Below are 20,047 nucleotides of genomic sequence, written 5' to 3'. Positions count from 1 at the left end.
AGCTATTCATGAATTATGTTCTTCCATCCATATTTTGATAAGTCCATCATGGTCTTTATTGATGATTTTTGTATTTCAATAGTTTTAAGGCTCTACATCTAGGGAAGATGGATGAAGGTTTCAACCGCCTCGCACAAATGGGGGGGCAGCTAAACCATGAGAAGTGTTGTATCGATGAAAGTAGTGTAACTTTGTTAGGGCATGTCGTAAGGGAGAGGGGCATTGAAGTTGATCCAAATAAAATTAAGGCCATATTGGTGGTGTCGTCACCATCTTCTGTGAAGAAACTAACCTCTTTCATTTAGAAGGTATGATATATGGGGCGGTTCATTCATCTCCTCTCCCAATTAGTGTTTCCACTACAACAGTTAATCCACTTTGAGGAGCTCCTGTGGAGTGATGAAAGAAAAATGTGCTTTTACAAGGTGAAGAAGGCTCTTAGCACCCTTTCCATAATTTTACATCCTTGATGGGATCAAGAGTTTTTTGTCAACCCGAGTTTTGGGGAATATGCTCTAGGGGTAGCACTAATACAAAACAATGCTAAAATTGGTCTGATGAGGCCGGTTTACTTTTCTAGCAGAGTAATGGCAGCATCACAACGAGAGTACAAGATGGTGGAGGTGATGGTTTTTCCTCTAATGTTTGCTATAAGAAATTTTCGTCCTTATCTTCTCCCTAGGCCATTCACAGTGATCATGACAGAAGAGCATTTTCCCTATGCCTTACAACACATGGATGTTTTAGCCAGAATCGCTAAGTGGGTGATACAACTCCAAGAGTTTGACTACACCTTCAAGGTGGAGAACTCTACTTGGGCCTGCGTAGCTGATTTGTTGACTCATAGATGTGATCAAAAGAAGGAAAAAGAGAAGGGAAAGGTAAAAGAGGAGACAGCTCCTCTTGAGGACCCTTCATGGGTGGAGAATGCCCATGACCTCTACTTTGATGGGGCCTACAAGCATATTAAAGACAGAGTGACAATAAGAATAGTGGTGTTCAATCTCGAAGGTGACAAACTTGATGGAGAAGGTATCAACTTGGAGGATGTCCATTCTAACAATGAGGCAGAATATCAAGCCTTGCTTTTAGGTTTGAGGTGGTGTCTCTCACATGGTATCACTCGACTTAATGTTTTTGGGGATTCTATGCTAATTGTTAAGCAAATGAAAGGAATCTGGGCTTCTAAAAATGATAACTTAGTTGTGAAAATGAGAGAAGCTAAAAATCTCATGAGGAAGCTACAGAAAGCCCAAATCTATTTTGTGCCAAGGCACATAAATGACGACGCAGATGCTCTAGTAGCTAAAAATTTGAAAGAGGTAATGGTGGGCATCATTGTAGCAAAACTCCTCTTGTTTGAGGGTAAGTTTCAACTACAAGATGTGATTTATTTTCTTGAGCATGGTGAGGCGTCTACACATATGAATAAGAGTGAGAAAAGATGGTCGGCTACTAAGGCCGTTAAATATCGCTTGATAAATGATGTGTTGTATTGCAAAGGAAAGGATGCAGTGCTTAGAAGGGTGCCAACAGCAAAGGAGATTATGGATGTGATTAAGAGCTGCCATGAGGGGGTTTGTGGCAGACATTTCGCTCAAGAAATAACCAGAAAAAAGATTCTCCAAGCCGGTTTTGTGTGGTCTAGTCTTCATCGAAATGTGCAACATTGGTGTTGCACTTGTGATTCTTGCCAAAAGGCCGGACCAAGGAAGCTAGTGCATGAGGAACAAAATCCCATAACTACATATGGCCCATTCGAGAAATGGGGGATTGATGCAATAGGGCCACTCCCACGAACTCAGTCTGGCAAGGAATACTTCATAATGGGTGTGGACTATATGACAAGGTGGGCTGAGGCTTCAGCTAGTAGGATCACAGCCCAAGAAGTGGGAAAATTTATGTTTGAAAAAATTTGTTGTAGGTTTGGCACACCTTCAGAAATTATCTCTGATTAGGGTCTTGGTTTTAGGGCTAATCTAGTGGGGGAGCTAATGGAAAGACTAAAAATCAAGCACAAGCATTCTACTCCCTACTCCTCACAATGTAATGGTTTGGTCGAAAAGGTGAATGGGCTGATTTGTAAGATAATTACCAAGCAAGTACACATGCACCCCAAGCACTAGGATAAAAAATTGAGTGCAGCTCTTTGGGCCTACAGGACTTCATTCAGAACCTCACTTGGCTATACTCCATTTCACCTTATTTATGGATAAGAGGCTTTGCTTCCTATAGAAGTAGAACTGGCCAGCTTACGTGTTTTAGTAGCCAGTCAAGAGAAGAATCAAGATAAGAAAGAGGAAAGGATCTTGGATCTAGAGAGGCTGGAGTTAGACAGAGAAGTAGCAGTCCAACACCAACACTACTCTATGCAGGCTTAAGAGAGGAGGAAGACATTTAATAATAAGTTGGCTAGCAAGGACATAAGGGAAGGATCACTTGTGCTACACTATGATAATCGCTTTGATAACAGAAAGGATGCTAAACTTGTGTTTAAGTGGGAAGGGCCATTCATGGTCATAAGGAGATATCCAAATAGAAGCTATAAGCTAGGTGAAATGGATGGGAGGGTTCACAAGACAAGGGTAAATGGATGGCAACTCAAGCCTTATTTTCAAAGAATTAGGGACACTTTAGAGAAGTCATTCGACAAAGAGCCACAAATGAGGGGGTGCAATCCTCCCTGCTCTATTGGACCATCATTAGTAAGCTAGAGGCATGAATGCCTCTAGCCTAAGGGGATGGCTAATGATCTAGGTTTTTTACAAACCAGATTTCTACCACAAAATTTGGCCAAAACCCCTATCAAGAGCCTTACCCATAGCTTAAACCCTACATCTTATCACTTTGGGTTTACTCTTCAAGTACTAGGTATGCTACATTATGATAACTCTAGCAACTGGGGAAACAAGTTCTTAGGAGGGATGTTAATGTAAAGGGTAAAAGGGATGTGCTATCTTAGTGAAGGTGGGAATGGATTACACTTAGGGGTTGAGTGAGTACATACATTTTTTGAAAGGACTAGCCTCCAACTACACTTGGGCTCCACTTGCATCACCAGGATTTAAGATCTATCATCATCATTAGAGGACACCTCACCCTTGTACACAAGTCAATGTTCACATCATGGTGTCATTTGGATCTTACACAAAAGCTTACAAGCATAGACCCCCTCTGTCACATGCTTATATGTATATAAGGAATTAAAGTCAATGCGGATTTTGGAAGTATTTTTTAATAATTTTAATAAATCCCAAGAAAAATTAAATTTCAAGAAAATTTACATGCTGCCTAATTGGTTTCGATCTGGTCTACAAAGTTACAAAAGAAACTTTTTTCAGATTCTTCACCGATTTGAAGCTACGACAAAGGTGCAGACTACTGGCTGCAATCAATTGTCTTCTCTCCTTCACCCTTATCACATCAGCTTTCCATTTTATCCTTCTTGTAAATATATTATAATAATGTGCTTTGGGAACCCACCTCTTGTAATCTAGCTCCCTTTCTCTAGCTTGTCTACCACCACCCTTGGCTTCTTACATGATGACCAAGGTGGGGACTTGTCCCATCCACTATTCTCCATATTATCAAAGATGCCATCCATCATCTAGGATTATGTTAATCAAGAAGATTAGCTCAATCTAGTTCCTCATGGAGACTATATAAGATGCCCATGGAGATGTAAAAAAACACAATCACAAGCACATTAGAGCACTCTAGATCACCAAGCCCAAAGGGGAGCCACTAAGAGCACATTATGCAGCACCCTCATGCTAGTCCATCTCTTTGAGGTAAGGTATGAGTGAGTTTCTATTTTTATATAGCATTCCACGAATACATAATGGCAAGCTTCCTCTACCTCTTCTCCTATTGTCTTCCTCTCTTCTCATCTCTCTCCCTCTCTCTCATATTTTAATATGATGTCTAGATCATATGGTGTCCAGATCATATGTACTCTCTTCTAATTTTTCCTCTACATTCATACTTAAACTTATTAAGTAAGACTTTCCATATTCTCTATTGGTGGGGAATCCTTATTTTCTCATATTATATATATGTTCATGGGAAAAATTAGGAGCCATCACCTCTCTTAACCTTCCATCATCTTCATTTCCCTTAAGATGGGCTACAAATTCTCTCTTGTGAAGTTGTATTCCTTCCATTCACTTAGGAAAGGGATGTCCTAGCCCATCCTCCCTTTGACTAGGTGGTGCCCTTCTTTAGCTCTCTTAGTAAGGATTGGAGGGTGGGTGGGTAAGAGACAACCCACTCATCTTGTCAGTTCTCAACGTATAGTGAGGTTACATTGGTCAAGAGTATACCATCGTCTTGCCAACCGCTCTTTTTCCATAGGAGACAAAAAAACTTGGACCATATGCATTTTAAAATCCTCCCACTCAATGAACTTATGATTCTCTTAATTGATATAGTACCACCATGTCTGGAAAAATCCTTCCAAGTGGAGAGAAGCAAAAAGGATTTTCTGATCATCAATGTGAGGGTAGATATTGAAGTAGGACTCTAACTTGGACGTCCATTCCTCTAAGTTAGATGTTGAGGGAGATTTTCCATTATACTTTGTGAGGATGATCTTGTCATGCAATTCATTAGGCCATATTGCCCATGAATCCCTTGCTGCCCACGCATCCCGTGGTGGCCATACTTGCCTTGCTGTCCATACATCCCATGCGATGCATTTATCCCATGTTGTCCATTATAGCTAGGTTGTCCATGATTGCTAAGATAGCCATTGGTACCATATTTTCCATGATGGGGTTGATTCATATAGGGTGCATGGGGACTTCTAGGGAGAGTGGGGGAATTTCAACCAAGGGTGGGGGAGGGCCTCAATGGAATATTGGCTACATGGTTGATAGGGAAATTCAATAGGGGCTCATCCTGTGTATGAGAGGGTTCACCAATCTCATAGGTAGAGGAGGGAATTCCCTTAGTACCAAGTATACCCTGTGGACCATGCAATGGCTCCTGATGTGGAGGATGTCTAGACTCATGCCTGGAGTCATTGACCTTCTCCTGGGCTGACACGATAGCTAATTGAGCAACAAGAGTAGTGAGTTGCTCCAAGATCTATTGATTCTTTGAGTTTGAGAGGGCCATGTGCTCAATGGCTTCATCAAACTTGGACATAATTTTGGCGGTGATTGGTGGCCATGTCATTATGCCTTCCATGTGACGAAGCTCATGCTGACATAGGGTGTGATTGAGCAAGGTATATGGGTCCGTTTTAGGCATTTCCTCCTGTACATCACCATAGTAATCTTGTGCCGAGCTCAGCTACTCATTCATTGAGGGAAAGTCTTTAATCTCCCTCTTGAGGTCCTCTTGGGCCTTGCTTTTTCCCTTCTTGCCAGCCATCTAGATGCAGTCCATAGGACCTAGTGTCAGTAAATGGGGCATAACTTTTTATAGGAAATTCTGATTGATGATATTTTTGGTTCAAGTCGGAGGAGACAAATTCCTCTTTGAGATGAGCTATTAACCTTTGCAACAATAATATGATTAGAATTTTGTGTAATGAAATTATTGTGCATGCAGTCTACACCCTGTCCACAGTGACCCTATAGCACAAAAATGGGCATAACTTCCAACCATAGCTCCAATTGGGGAGTTTTTGATTCAAACTGGAGGGGACAAGGTTCTCTTCAAGGTGAGCTATATGTTTCACTTCCAAATTGAAAACAAAAATTTCTACAATAGGATCTTCTTGATTGTCTTGTAGGACTATGACCAAAAACATTGCCTAGATCTTATTATAAGAGCCTTATATAGATGGAGCATAGTTAGAGAGACCTGATCAGCAACATAAATAGCATCCTGAGCATACTGAGCATTATCCCAAGCATCATTGCATACCCATCTTCTCTGGCATCAATGCATAAGTAAATTCATTGCCATACATCTCTTCTAACTGCATGCACTTCAAGTGTCATATATGGGTGCCATTAGCATTGAGGAGGTGTCCAAGGATAATCATTGCATCAGGGAAAGTGGAGATCATGGGGAGAAATACCTACACCTACATTCAAGTATCGAGCTCCAGATCACCTGGAGGTAGGCAAAGTTCCGGGCCGAGTTGTGCACCCCTTCAGGGTCTTAAGTGGCAAGCGAAGGTCACCTCTCTTTTGTCTTACCATCTCACCTGGCATCTATCTTTTTTCTCAATCGGAGTATACATGGAAAACGTTTTTATTAAGCAATCAACATGAGATGCATTAGAAAGGAGATAGTGGGCCTTTTCATGAGATGTGAGGAATGAACAAGGGTTGGGATAAGGGTTACGTTGGTAGTCCAATGACTCACTGGCTGCTACTTACCCAATTTACAATGGCTATTGTTCACTTTGAGGCTTATCCAAAGTCACAATACAAAATAGGGGTTAATGTTAGCCGATACAATGAATTTTCAGGATTAGATATGATGCATGCATGAAAAGGGGATTGAGCTACTAAGCCTATGCAATCTTGAATCTCTCCAACAAGGGATTAAGCTTAGCAAGTGGATAAATTTGAGAGCTTAAGATCAAATTGACATACATCTTCAATGCTTGGGGAGACCGTTAAAGCATAGCTCATTATGATGCCCGTTTGCTCCGCAATAAAGCCCGATTGGTTGGGGCATTCCCATGGAAGAAGACTCAACATTTGAATGCTCGCAATGATGATGATGGCTCATGTGTTGAGCTTCAAAGAAGGAAAGCTTCAAGTGAAACTTTCATGGCTGCCCCACAAATCTTCCATGCATGATGAGCTCCATGTCTTCAATCCGGTAGGGAAAGGGCAAAAGGGGTTGAAAGATCTCCTGAGGGTTGAGCTCTAGAGGTTGTGGGCTAGATCAAGAGCTTGGACTGAGCAATAATGGCTGTCCACAGGTAATGTATAGCAGGGGATCAATCAAGGTTCAATGTTGGAGGGGAAGGGGGTCAAGGTTGCCTAAGGAAGGGGGTTTGCATGCTAAGGCTCCACTCAAGGTAGGAGTAGGATTGAGGGCTGGGGGAGTAGGCAACTCAGTGCAAAATGCACTACATTTTGTGGGATGCTACCTATTTTCCCACTTGGGTTGATATTGGTCACCAAGGTATTTTCCAAGCATGGAATAGGAAGAAGGGATTTGGGGGCAGTCCACCATGGAAGCTTGAGGGAAAAGCTTGGTGGGGAAGAGAGAGAAGTCTAGAACAAAAAGTAACTGTGGTTTTCCCCTCCTCTAAACTGCTGAACCTCCAACTTGTCATGGAACCCCTAAAATTTGTATGAAAAGAAGTGATGACCTAGTATTTTAATGGTTTTACCTATAGATATGTCTGATTCTCCAACCATAGCTCCTACTTGCTCCAAAAAATTGAAGATAACTGTAGTCCTTCTTGTTGTACTTGTACTTGTAAGCTGAGTAACTAGGGTTTTTGGGATTTGAAAATGAAGAAAGGGGAAATGAGAAAAGGACCAAAGCTTGAAGCTCTAATACCACTTGTAATGAATGAAGTTGAGAGGAGAGAGGAGAAGAGCTGAAGAGACAGAAAGAGAGCAAGAAGAAGAGGAAAGAAGATTGGAAGAGGAGAGAGAAAGACAGAAAAGAGAAGAGGAGGGAGGAAACCATGAAGCTGGAGATGAAGGTAAAGAGTATGTTCTTGATAATAACTTATTGCCCTAATCTGGGACTCTTACACCTTATATAACCCAGTCAATGTGACTGGGTGTCTAACCCCTAATCAATGTGTATCCTGCTTGTTACAACTAACACAACATTTCATCTAAGCAATACCTATATTAATTAAATCAAGGCATATAAATCAGTAAAAAGTATTTACTTGAATGTAATATCTGATTGGTTGACCATACACTCGATTGTCTCATCAAAATGTATTCTTTTGACCTGCCATGACTCGTCGACTAATAGCTGACTTATCCATTCCTCACACAGACACTTATGTTGATAAGTAATCTTCATTTTCTTCAAAACCTCACATGAACCAAACAAATTTGCAAACAATGAAAATGGAATAAACCAACTAAGATGCACATCTTTGGAGCTAGTGGTAGGTTTCATTGCACTATTGATGTCAGATTTGATCTTGGATCAATGTTTGGTCGGGTATGCAATATCCTTGTGCTTAGATCAAAACTCTCTCGAGTACTTGGATGCATCAAAATCCAATCCAACTTATAGTATTTATCACAAATCCAATTACCACTATTATCTTTCCTATTGAAGACCTCCATTACAAGTATGTTACTGATGTTTTTTCTCCATGAAGACACCTATATTAACCAAATACAAAAGTTACCTATCAACAAGTTATTATGTTTTATTATTATTATATACGTGAATTTTTTCATTTATAGAATTATTAGTATAATATTATTTTCATACAATAGAAGAATCCCTTTGTCATTTCATATATGCAATTCTAATATTATGCAATATTATGAGAATGCAACACTGATGCTATCTCATGCTATTCCATGGTTTTAAATCTAAATTAAATTATCCTAATGAGATAAAAAACTAACAAAATCTTTTCTTGTTCATAGCATTTTAATTGTGGATTTCTAAATACAAGAATGTATTAAGATTGCAAACTTAATGTTCAAATCTATACTAGATATTTATTTCCTTCAATCCTAACTAGATGTCAACAAACAATAATCCATAAAAAATACTTACAATTGAAACAAAATTTTACATTTAATCACTATAGAGAGAAATGTACATGAGAAACTTTGTAGCGCTCAACCCTAAGGTTGTTAGAAAATAAGTCGGCTTTTTTCTGGACAATAGGTGTATCTTACTGAGATGGAGGCCTATGATACAATAGAAAAAGGTAGTTTAACTCAAAATATGCATAATTTGCAAATTTTTTCTCTAAATGAAACAAAATTCAACCTTGGAGCAGTTTTAAAAAAATGTCATTGTACCTACAATTCTTTTCTCAAAGAAGCCCAGAGATGTTGAACAAGAAATTGAGTTATTATAATGTCATTGTTCTTTAATTGTGAGATTCATGGAGTACAAAAATAGAAGAAATCCTAGGTCAAAGCATGCATATAACTTACATAGGCTTTGTCTAAATGAGTTGAAATTTAACCATGGAGCAATAGAAAAAAATGACAATATACATGTGGCTCTCTTTGTAGAGAAACCCAAAGATGTTGAAGAGGTTGAATTTTTAGAAAATCATTGTTCTTCACTATGGGAGATTCTTGGAGTACAAAAACAAAGGAAAGTTTAGTACGCATATAACTTGCATAGATTTTGTCCAAATGAGACAAAATTTAACTATGGAGCAACAAAAAAAAAGATAACATACATATAACTTTGTTTACAAAGAAACCCAAAGATGTTGAAAAAGAATTTGAGTGTTTAAAATATCATTATTCTTGACTGTGAGAGACTCCTAGAGTACCAAAATAAAAGAAAGTTCATGTCAGAGTGTGCACATAACTTACACAGGTTTTTTCCAAACAAGATAAAACTTTACCATAGAACATCCATGGAAGAGAACAATGTACCTATAAATTTTTGTTAAGAAAATCTCATGGCTTTTGTAGAATAAGCTCTACTCCCATATAACATGTGAAACTCACTTTGTGTTTGTGTAGAGGCAATGAAATTTCACAAGGTTATAGATATGGCAAGCAACAATGAGGTTGAAAATTTTTGTCAGGAAAGAAGAAGTGGAAAAAGAGAAATGATAAATTTGAGTTCTGCCTAAGAAAGAGAGAAAAAGTGATTCACGTAAGAAAGAGGGAAATTTTGAAAAAGGGAGATATGAAAAGTCAAAAATTAAGAAATGAGAAAATAAAAATTCGAGTCATAAACTTTCAAGAAGTAATAGCCTTGCATTCCCCATATTTTTCCTTATTTTATTATTGAAGGAAGATTTGGGTCAAGATATGGCTAAAATATTTATGTTACACGAATCTGAAATCTCCCTATCTTTGTTTATTCACTCCTCCTTAAGGGGAAAAAAAGAGAGTCCATATTCTCCAAATGATCAACATTGACATTTTGGCATCACTTAAGTAATATCAATCATATTTTTAAATAAAATATCATAACTAATATCTCCTCTCATACTCTCACTATGTCTCTACCTCTTACTCTCCATTCCTCAAAATTTTTTCTCACTTTCTCTCTCTTATTATCACTCCCTCTCTCTCTCTCTCTCTCTCTCTCTCTCTCTCTCTCTCTCTCTCTCTCTCTCTCTCTCTCTCTCTCTCTCTCTCTCTCTCTCTCTCTCTCTCTCTCTCTTAGAAGTTGGAGAATGTACATTCGAGAATATAAGTTTACGAACACAAGCAAGACTTGAGGTGATTTTTGATTGCCAAATGCGAGATGAGACTAGACCTCACTATTCTTACTAAATGTAGAAAAAAGAAAAATCATTTGTGAAGTTATAAAGCTATAGATACTAGCTTGAGGTGTTCCTCAAGTGTGCGAACTCAAAATTTTGAATAAAATCATAATATTTAAGGTCATTAGTAATGCTTTTTTAATTGAAACAAAATAAAAAATTTTCGAATAAAAAGTCAAACTTATTTAAAAAATCCAAGTTCACAAGTATCTTGATATCCTACAATCACACAACACATGTAATATTTGTTGCAATAAGTTTTCATCACTTTAATGAACAATAAAAATATGAAAAGTATAACCATTTTTTAATGTATAAATTTATTGGAAGGTAGAGCAAAGGTGGAAGTACCAACAGAAGCAAGAGGGAAGAAAGAGCTATGGAAGTTCAAGAAAAGAAAAGAGAGATAGATGTGTGGAAACTCTAACAATTCACAATGTGTAATTTGCATTCTCTTACTCTATTGCCATATAGTAGCAATAAAGAACAAAGTAACCGGGATATAGGGAGTCGCCACTTGTAGTATATAGGTGTGTAGGCATTAATTATAAGTAAATGTAGGCAACTAGGCACATACAACATTTAAGCCCCCAACAACCTCTCACTTAAAGGCAAATGTGCCCAAGTGTGGAGAAGATAAGAAAAAAGTGATAAAGTACACAACATTATCGTGATGCTGCGCATCCACCACTGCGAACTTGAGGGTGGAATTTTTTGCCAGGAATTTGATCTCACTAGTCAGCGTCATTAGGAATTTGTTTTCCATTATGTGTGTCTTTTTTTTGCATTTTGCATGATGCATGAGCACATGTAAATAGGCTAGGAATTTATTTTTTTAGAGCATTCATAATTTTTGTGTGGACATCTTTTGATTGATTGCATCGCATGGATCCAACATTGCATATTTCCTTGAATCATGAGTCGATGAGCACGAAGTTTTATTTTATAGCATATTCCTAATAGGGTACTTTGCATTGCAACACTTGTCAAAGTGATTAAACCAAAGCACAAGTCATGGATTTCAAAGACATCTAGCATGAAATTTCTTCTCGCCATGAAATTTTGTGGCATGTTTGCCCTACCAGTGGATCATGACAAGAGTTAAAGATTGAAGTTGGAAGTTGATGCAACAACATGGCTAATGCTACATTAGCAATTATTTGAGGTCACAAGCAAAACATTGATGTTACTACTATTTTTCAAGGACTAGATTTATCAAAAAGAGATCAGAACATTACTAAATATATGGAGCATGCCCAATAACAATGGGCTTAGCTTGGAAGATCCTTAGCATATTAAAGATTAATGAGGGGCCATTGTTCATATGGGAGTCAGTGTCAGTATGAGCATGTGAAAATCAAATGACCGCAGCCCCAAGCTGCTTTGTTGTCACCAAACTCTTCTTCAAAGATTACCAGCATACATGCCAATCAAGTGGCTTCAGACTATTGGGAGCATGGGTAACAAAAGTTTTGAAGCTTGCAAGGTATCAACATTAACTCCATTAGCTCCTTCTTGTCCATTATTACCTTCAAATGCATCAAATGTTGAAGGCAATGGTCCAAGATCAATTGTTAAGGACCTTAGTTGAAGAGTCAATATGTGCCTTAGCAGCCTACAGGTAGGTGTGCACATGGAGAGGATTGTCCACAGTTGCATGGGAATCTATGTTCAATTTGTGGCAAGCATTGCTGCCTGCATCCATTTAGGTCTGATAAAAGAGAGGAACACCAAAGGCAGTGTGAGTGCAACCAAAAATGCTTGAAAGCCTTGCGATATAGCTAAGATACTAAATGTAGTATATGCTTGGAATGAGTTCTCTCTAAACCAACACTTGCTGAGAGAAAGTTTGGTCTTCTGTCGGGATGTGATTACCCTTTCTATATTTCATGTATTAGGGGTTGGAGAAGTAGCACTCATCCTCCTAGCATGGATGTAGATACAGTTGTGTGAGCTTGTCCAATTTGTCTTATCCTCTCATATTTTGTTATTCCAAGTGCCATTTGGTACACTAGCGTTGAAGAGAAGCAAGAAATAGTTGTTGGTTACAAAGCTAAGATCAATGGAATTGATTGTAGACATTTCAACTTTGGCACTGGAAATTGCCCATTTGTACCAGCTGCTTTTACAAGCATGCTTATAAAGATGGTAGGATAGAGGAGACAAAGCTATACCACTTAGGAGCAGTAGATGATAGCATAGTAATTGCTAAGGATATAAGATTGTCAGATTTCTTAGGCACGATGAGTTTGCACCACTAGTGAAGTTTGCCAAAAAGGTTCAAATTTAAACCTATGTAACAAGTATCAAGGATGGCTCAAAGGAGCACTCAACTATGTTAGCATGCTTGCATCTACTCTTAAAAATAATTGGGAGGGTTGTCCCTTGGTTTCATCAGTGACCATGTTCAAACAAGTTTGTATTGTCATATGATTTCTAAGTTGCATTGGGTGATGAAGATGTTTGAGGGAAGCATATAATGTAAAGGTGGTTGACCAACCACTGATGGTGACGAGGATGATGGCCAGCTCGATGTTTGGAATCGTAGAAAGGCATGTGATGATGCTATGTACAAGCAGTCCATTGAGCAAGTGTGGCGATAATTGCATGTAGGGTGGTTGCATTTTCAAAATGCAAAGAGACTTGAAAGCCTTAAAGCCATACGCTTCATTTTAAGCCTTCAAGGCTTTTACTTTATACCATAATGCTTAAGGCTTTTAGCCTTAAGGAAAAGCTAAAGGCATAAAAAGATTAATGCTTTATGTAAAGCAAGGCCCAATGCGAGGTTTGAAAAAACTATATAAAGAGAGGTAGGAGAGGTGTTTGAACATCATCCTATCGCATGTGAGGCTTCTTGAATCATAATATGAGTTTCTTATCTTAATCTTCTTGTTAAATTCATTGTATCTTGAGAGGAGAGTGAAGGGCTTCTTGCATACCATCTTGTGACAAATGATTTTTGTGAAGGAGGGCTTCCATATTGCAAAGCGTCCATGTGCGGTGAGCGACTTCCATGAACTCTGGCGCGTATTCTGTGTGACAACATACATAGAAGTAGGATAGGATGAGGAATAGATATAATCTCATCCTATGCCCATCATCTTCTTAAGGAAGACGTATCATTCTACAATGAGACTTTTAGTGAGAAGATCTTTAGGATTCTCATCCTCAGTAGTCAAGATCTTGACAAGCTCTAGCTACTTGTCCTTAATCACCAATCTGATGAAGTGATAATGGACCTCAATGTGCTTGATCTTTGCACTAAAGACTAGATTACAAGTTAATTGAATGGCACTCATAGAGTTCGAATGCAATGTAGGATTCATAGTTATATCGAGGTCTAATGCCATTAGATAGCCTAACCATAGGGTCTCCTTACAAGCCTTAGTGGCTACAATGTACTCAACCTTGATAATAGACAAGGCCATGCATTTCTTCACCCTAGACATCTAAGAAACAACACCACTAACAAAGATGAAGACATAGCCATAGGTGGACTTCTTACTATTTGCATGTCTTATATAATTAGAATATATATAGACAATGATTACAATATCATGGTCATCATAACAAATGCACACATTTGTAGTATCCTTAAAGTATATCATGATATCCTTCAGATCATTTCAATGTTGCTTGCTAAGTGTCGTCATATAAAAAGCCACAACTCCTACTACAAATGTTATATCATGTCTAATGGTTATCATGGCATACATCAGGATACCTACCACCATGGATGTATATGGAATCTTGGCCATCTTGACCTTCTCATCATCTAATTGGGAACAATCTATTTGACGAGTAACCTTCACATGTGAAGGTAATGAGTAGCCAATAGGCTTAGCACCCTCTGCATATGGAACCCATCAATGACCTTATGAATATACTCCTTCTATGATAAGTAGACAAGTCCCTTGGAGGGATTGCATGTGATGGATATACCAAGTATATGCGAGATATGTCCCATATCCTTAATCTCAAAGCTCTTTTTGAGCTGATTCCTCAAAGCATCTAGCTCATCATGAGCACTCCTAGCAATCATCATATCATCAACATATAGTACCAAAATGATAAGGCTATGATCTCATAGGCCTTCTTTGTGTAAAGACACAGATCCATATCACTATGGGAGGTAATAATCGTATTCTTAGCATATATTACCAAAATGATAAGGCTACCATCATAGGTTTTTTACATGTAAAGGCACAGATCCATATCACTATGGCAGTAATCCTATCAATGCAAAAAGGTATTACACTTATAACATCATTCTCTAGGTTCATGTTTGAGTCTATAAAGACTCTTTCTCAAGTTGCACACTAGGTGTTCCCTATCCTTTTCCTCAAAGCCCATAGATTGCTACATATAAATATCCTCATATAAGTTTCCATGAAGAAAAGTCGTTTTCACATCCATTTGTTACAAGTTTGAATCCATCTTCGCAAACCAAGGTCAATACCAAGCGTAGGGTAGCCATCTTGATCACATAAGAGAATATGAACTCTCTTCTCCTACTTAAAATCCTTAGCAATCAATTAGGCCTTAAATGATGGGTTAGGGTGACCAAGGGTACTCTTTAACTTGTACATCCACTTGCATGGCAATGCATGTTTTTCATTGGGCAAAGAAACTAAATTTCATGTATTATTTTTTTTGTAATGAATCATACTTTGACTACATGGCCCTCTTCCAAGAGTGACTATCACCTTTGTGAATAGTCTCCTCATAAGTGAGAGGTTCACCAGAATTTGTTACCATGACATAATATAAAGGGGACTCAAAAAAAAATCAGAGGATGTAAAGCTCTAGGGGAGCATCTTAAGACTAATTATGGGGCCTGATGGCTTGTTCTCTCTATCCAATATCATGATCCTACACAACAACCAAGATCCTAGGCAATTATACAATTAGTAGTTGCATTAGATTTTCTAACTGCGACTGGTGGTACTGTAACAAGAGACTCCTCTTGAAAGATCAACTTTCGTACCTCAATCACATCCTATGGTCTCATATGTATCTTTTTTTCATAGAATATAACATCATGGCTACAGATAACCTTCCAAGCTTTGCAGATCCCAAAGGCGATAGTCCATCTCACTTGCATTTCCATATCCAAGAAAGATGCATTTTAACAGACTGTGGATCCAACTTATTACTCTTGTCTTTGGGAATATGGTAGAAAGCCTCACATCGAAAGACTTGCTAGTGTTTATATGAAGAAGATTTATCAAACCATACCTCTTTTATAACTCTACTACCAAGAGTAGTGTATGAGGATCTATTAATGAGATGAATAGTAGTACTAACTTTTCAGGCCAAAAGTATTATCGTCAGAATTACTTGACTAAGCATAATGTAGACTGTTTCTTGAATAGTCCTTTTCATGCACTCTACAATACCATTCTAGGGTGGGGTGTATGGGGAAATCAACACAAAGCTCCTAAAATTCTATAGAGACATATTCACCCTCATTGTTAGATCATAGGCATTTCAGCCTATGCCCAACAACTATAGCAAGAAAGCCCTAAAAAATAGGTAGGATATTTAATTTTTTCTTATGGGATAGGGCCAAACCTTGTGCAAATAATCATCAATAAATGTGACAAAATACTTAGCACCACCTAATGAATGATAGGGTATTGGACCACAAAAATCTAAATGAATAAGAGCCAAAGTCTCACCCACATGCATAGAGCGAAACCTTTTAAACACCATATTGAGGAATATGGGAATTTTCCATAAGTTTGGGATACCTAGTCAAATCTTTGGGTTTGTCATAACTTGAACACTATAACTCCAAATTAAGTGATATATAGCTCAATAGATTCAATTTTTTAAGCACTTTCCAATGATAGGTCCCATCATATGGTTTTGAGAAACTTATGGGCATGTTATCCGAGTGCCAGCTTTTTAATATTAAAAAAATGGGAATTGGGAGATTCCCAAACTCACTAATATTGTGTTTTTATCAGAGTTTTGTATCTATCATAAGAGTCGAAACATGAGTGGTTAAGAGAAGACAAATACTACAAACAAATGAGTACTTTTATTTCTTTCAAGGACATATACCCATGATGGTGATGCCAAAGAGATACATGAGGAAGATCAGTCATGGCCAAGACACAATCAACAAATATAGATATAAACAAAGGGTATAGGATTCCAACCTTGTCGCCTTTAGTAATAACAAGACTACCATAAGTGATATTTCATGCAGAATCACCAAAAGATACATGATACCTATCATCATCCAACTATCTAGCTGAGATAAGGCTTCTAGTCAAATCTAGGAAATGATGTATATCATGAAGGCTCACAAAAAGAGCACTAGTATCAAACTATAGTCAAACATCACCTATGCCAATGATATCCAATGTAGTGCCATCTCCTAGTTTAATAAAACTTGTAATAGTACAATAACTATGAAACCAATGACAATGTAAGCTAATGTGGAATGAAGAACCCAAATCAAAAGACCAACACTGAGAGTAAGAAGATGGCACATCAATCAATTGAGTAGCATCAAGTGATGAAGCAGCAACAATGTAGTCATTTAAATTGTGCTCTAAGGCATTTATCTCTTTTATCTTAAGACTAGACTTAGGAGCAATGTTGCGATGCGGTTGCCCACAACAATCACATCTCAAAGAGGACTTAGAGCCATGGAAATTATTGAGAGACTTCCCATGAGACTTGGACGAAGACTTCTATGAGTCTCTACTATGGTCATTATTTTCATCTCCACCATTTTTGCCTCTCATGTTTTATATGTATATGAGAAGTGCAGACTGCAACAATATTCTTTCTATTTACTTCTTTTGTAAGTAAATTACTATATGCATCATTGCATTTATAACTATCTTCAAGAGGATTAGCACTTGTAGTAGTGTAAAATGTATCCCATGACTTTGATAGGGTGACAAGCAAGAATAAATACTTGATGTTATTGTCAAACTAAATGCCCGACGAGATAAATTGGTTGAAAATAGAGTGAAACTCATTCAAATGAGTAGACATAGGGGTGTCATCCTTCATGCAAAGGTCCACAAGTTTCTTCAACAAATAGAACTAAGATTTAAGACTCTACTTGTCATAATGATCACATATCTTCTTCCATAAACCATATGCACCATTGTCAATTGAAATAGCATTGAAGTACACCTACTTAGACAAAGATAGTATAATAGTAGTTGTGTAACTCATGAAGCTCATCACAATCATCTCTATCTCAAATTTTTTTCTTTATGCCTTGTCTTTCAATGGTCTAACTTTCTTCTTTTGCACCAATACCTTCCATATTTGAGTCTTCTAATACTAGAAGTTGTTACCATCCAACTTCTTAATGTTGAAAATAGCACTGTCATTGGATAATGTGAAGGACCTACCATTATCCATGCAAAGGATTGCAAAGGAAAGGATGTGGGCGGTTGTAATCATGGAAAAACAACCCCAAAATTGAGGCAAAAGTGAGGGTAAGAAGTGGGAAGCTAAAGAGTATATAGTTGTCCATATACAATAGGCACCAGAATGCTCAAAAAATAAAGCATCTACTCTCAAAGAAACTCCTCAAAAATAGTTTTCAACATAGCTATTTTTAAAAATGTATTAAGTACCATAGATTTGTAGACAAAGGACCAACTGACTAATATCCCAGTGCTAGGAATATCTAGGTAGCAATTGGGATGTACAAAATGCAACTAGCTATGTTGCAACAACCAAGTATTGAGAATTGTCAAAACATATAAGGTGTTAGATACATAAATGTATACAACAATGCATATTAAGCATGTATCCATCACTAACAATCCACTGTCAATGATAGATACAAGGTATCCAAGATTAATAATCTAAATACAAATGGCTTCCACTAGAAGAAAATCTAGAATGTCCAATAGTACAACAAAGATCAATATATCAAGTATATAGCATTTGGGTACCCAAAGATATGAATCAATATATAGGGAAACATAGACTGATAATGGACCTTCAAGTCGCAAGGGGAAAATCACTATATCAGTAAGCCACTACCAAAATGCATTCAATCAAGCTCAAATATGAAGCTCTCAGCTCATCATAAGCATATCTAAGCACATACATCAATGTCAAGCATCAGTACATACATGTACAATCCTTGAAGCATTGTACGCATATAATACATAGACCTTCACAATGAATGCTTGCTATCCAAACTTTGCTACAAGAAAGAAACCTTCAAATGTTGAGCTATTTGAGCTCTAGACAAACCAAGAATCTTTCCCAAGCATCAAACCAACATTGAGAAGTTAAAAAATTTCCCATAAGCATTATATGAATCCAAAGCATTCAAATACATGCTATCCATAGTGTATATAGCATATCTGCTCTATTTACATAGTCAATGGCTAAGCATAATCACTTCAAATGGAGCTCAAGATCAAGCTTCCAATGTTGAGAGTGATATCAAAGAGTAGAAGTGGCACCAATGAGGCAAACAATGCGTGAAGCATGAGCTAGCCAAGTGGGTAAAGGGGATGAAAAATCAGTGCAAATTGCACTGGTAGCTAATTTGGGCATTTCTACTATTCTTGTTCCTCAGCTAAAAAATTATCAAGCAATTCTCTATGGTACCTCTAGAAGGCAATAAAAATGTTAGGAATAAGCTTTGCTAAAGGGGGAAGTCAATACAAGTTGGAGTCGATAAGCCAAGTCAACCACTCTCTTGACCATCTTGTATAGCCCATAATAGTTATGTGTGAACTTATTGCTAGAGCCGCCCTTAAGTGTGGAGTAGAAGAACTTGGGTACTTTTAGGAGGATCACATTGCCTTCCTGAAACTCAAGGAATCTAGCATAGAACTTCATGTGTTTTTGGGTCTTCTTGAGATTCGCTTTACATTGTCGAAGTAGGGAATTCATGTGGTTCAATTCTTCTCTTCTATGAGGATTCAACTTTTCATTGAAAATGACTATAGGAAGGGACACTTTGTAACCATAAAAAGGCTCAAAGGGGGGCACTCCAATGCTAGCATGAGTGGAGTTATTGTACAAAAAATCAATCAAATGGAGCCATGAACCGCACACATGTTGTACATCATGACAAAAATGTCTCAAGTATGTCTCAAAGCCACTTGTTGACCCTCTCAATTTGGCCATCAAATTGGGAGACGATATGTTATAAATGTAGCTCATTTTTTTCCCATGGAGCCTTTTTTTTTTGCCAAAAGTGGCTCAAATAGGCAATGAATACATCTCTTTCATTATATTTTGTGTTAAAGGAGAGGTATAAGGGATTAAAATCTTACCATTTATACCTCTTTGGGAGTTCTCTTCCATAATACCTTATTGTAATTTCTAAAAGATATGGCTAAAGTCATCATTAAGAAAATAAGCCTCTTGGAGCTCATCTATCCAATCACCGTGAATCTCAATAATAGATGATACTTTGCATACCCACATATGTGAGAGTTATTGGATCAAACAAATGAGAGTTGGAGTGTTAACGTGCCAAGGGTCATGGAGTATGACTATTGAGATCTATCAGTTTGCCTTTTAAATGTATCTATTTGTATCACATTGATCTATTCTTTATGATATGGATGTATCTCATTGTATTAAGGTTGAGGATATTGCTGTATTCTCTGACCATTATGAGAGAGTGTGTTACCTACTCTAATGTATTATTTGATGGATTATATATGG

At 37.6% G+C, this 20,047-nt stretch overlaps 1 pseudogene; it reads left to right on the top strand.

Annotated features, from left to right (window-relative positions):
• The first annotated feature begins 11,792 nt into the window (after positions 1-11,792).
• On the top strand, positions 11,793-12,630 carry LOC148037766 (E3 ubiquitin-protein ligase makorin pseudogene; annotated as a pseudogene).
• The last annotated feature ends 7,417 nt before the right edge of the window (positions 12,631-20,047 follow it).

The sequence above is a fragment of the Lygodium microphyllum genome, chromosome 4 (assembly GCF_053477565.2).
Source record: "Lygodium microphyllum isolate KBCC chromosome 4, Lygodium_microphyllum_v1.1.10, whole genome shotgun sequence".
NCBI classification, from domain to species: Eukaryota; Viridiplantae; Streptophyta; class Polypodiopsida; order Schizaeales; family Lygodiaceae; genus Lygodium; species Lygodium microphyllum.
Note: the sequence above shows the minus strand (reverse complement) of the source record. Positions and strands in the feature narration are given on the sequence as shown.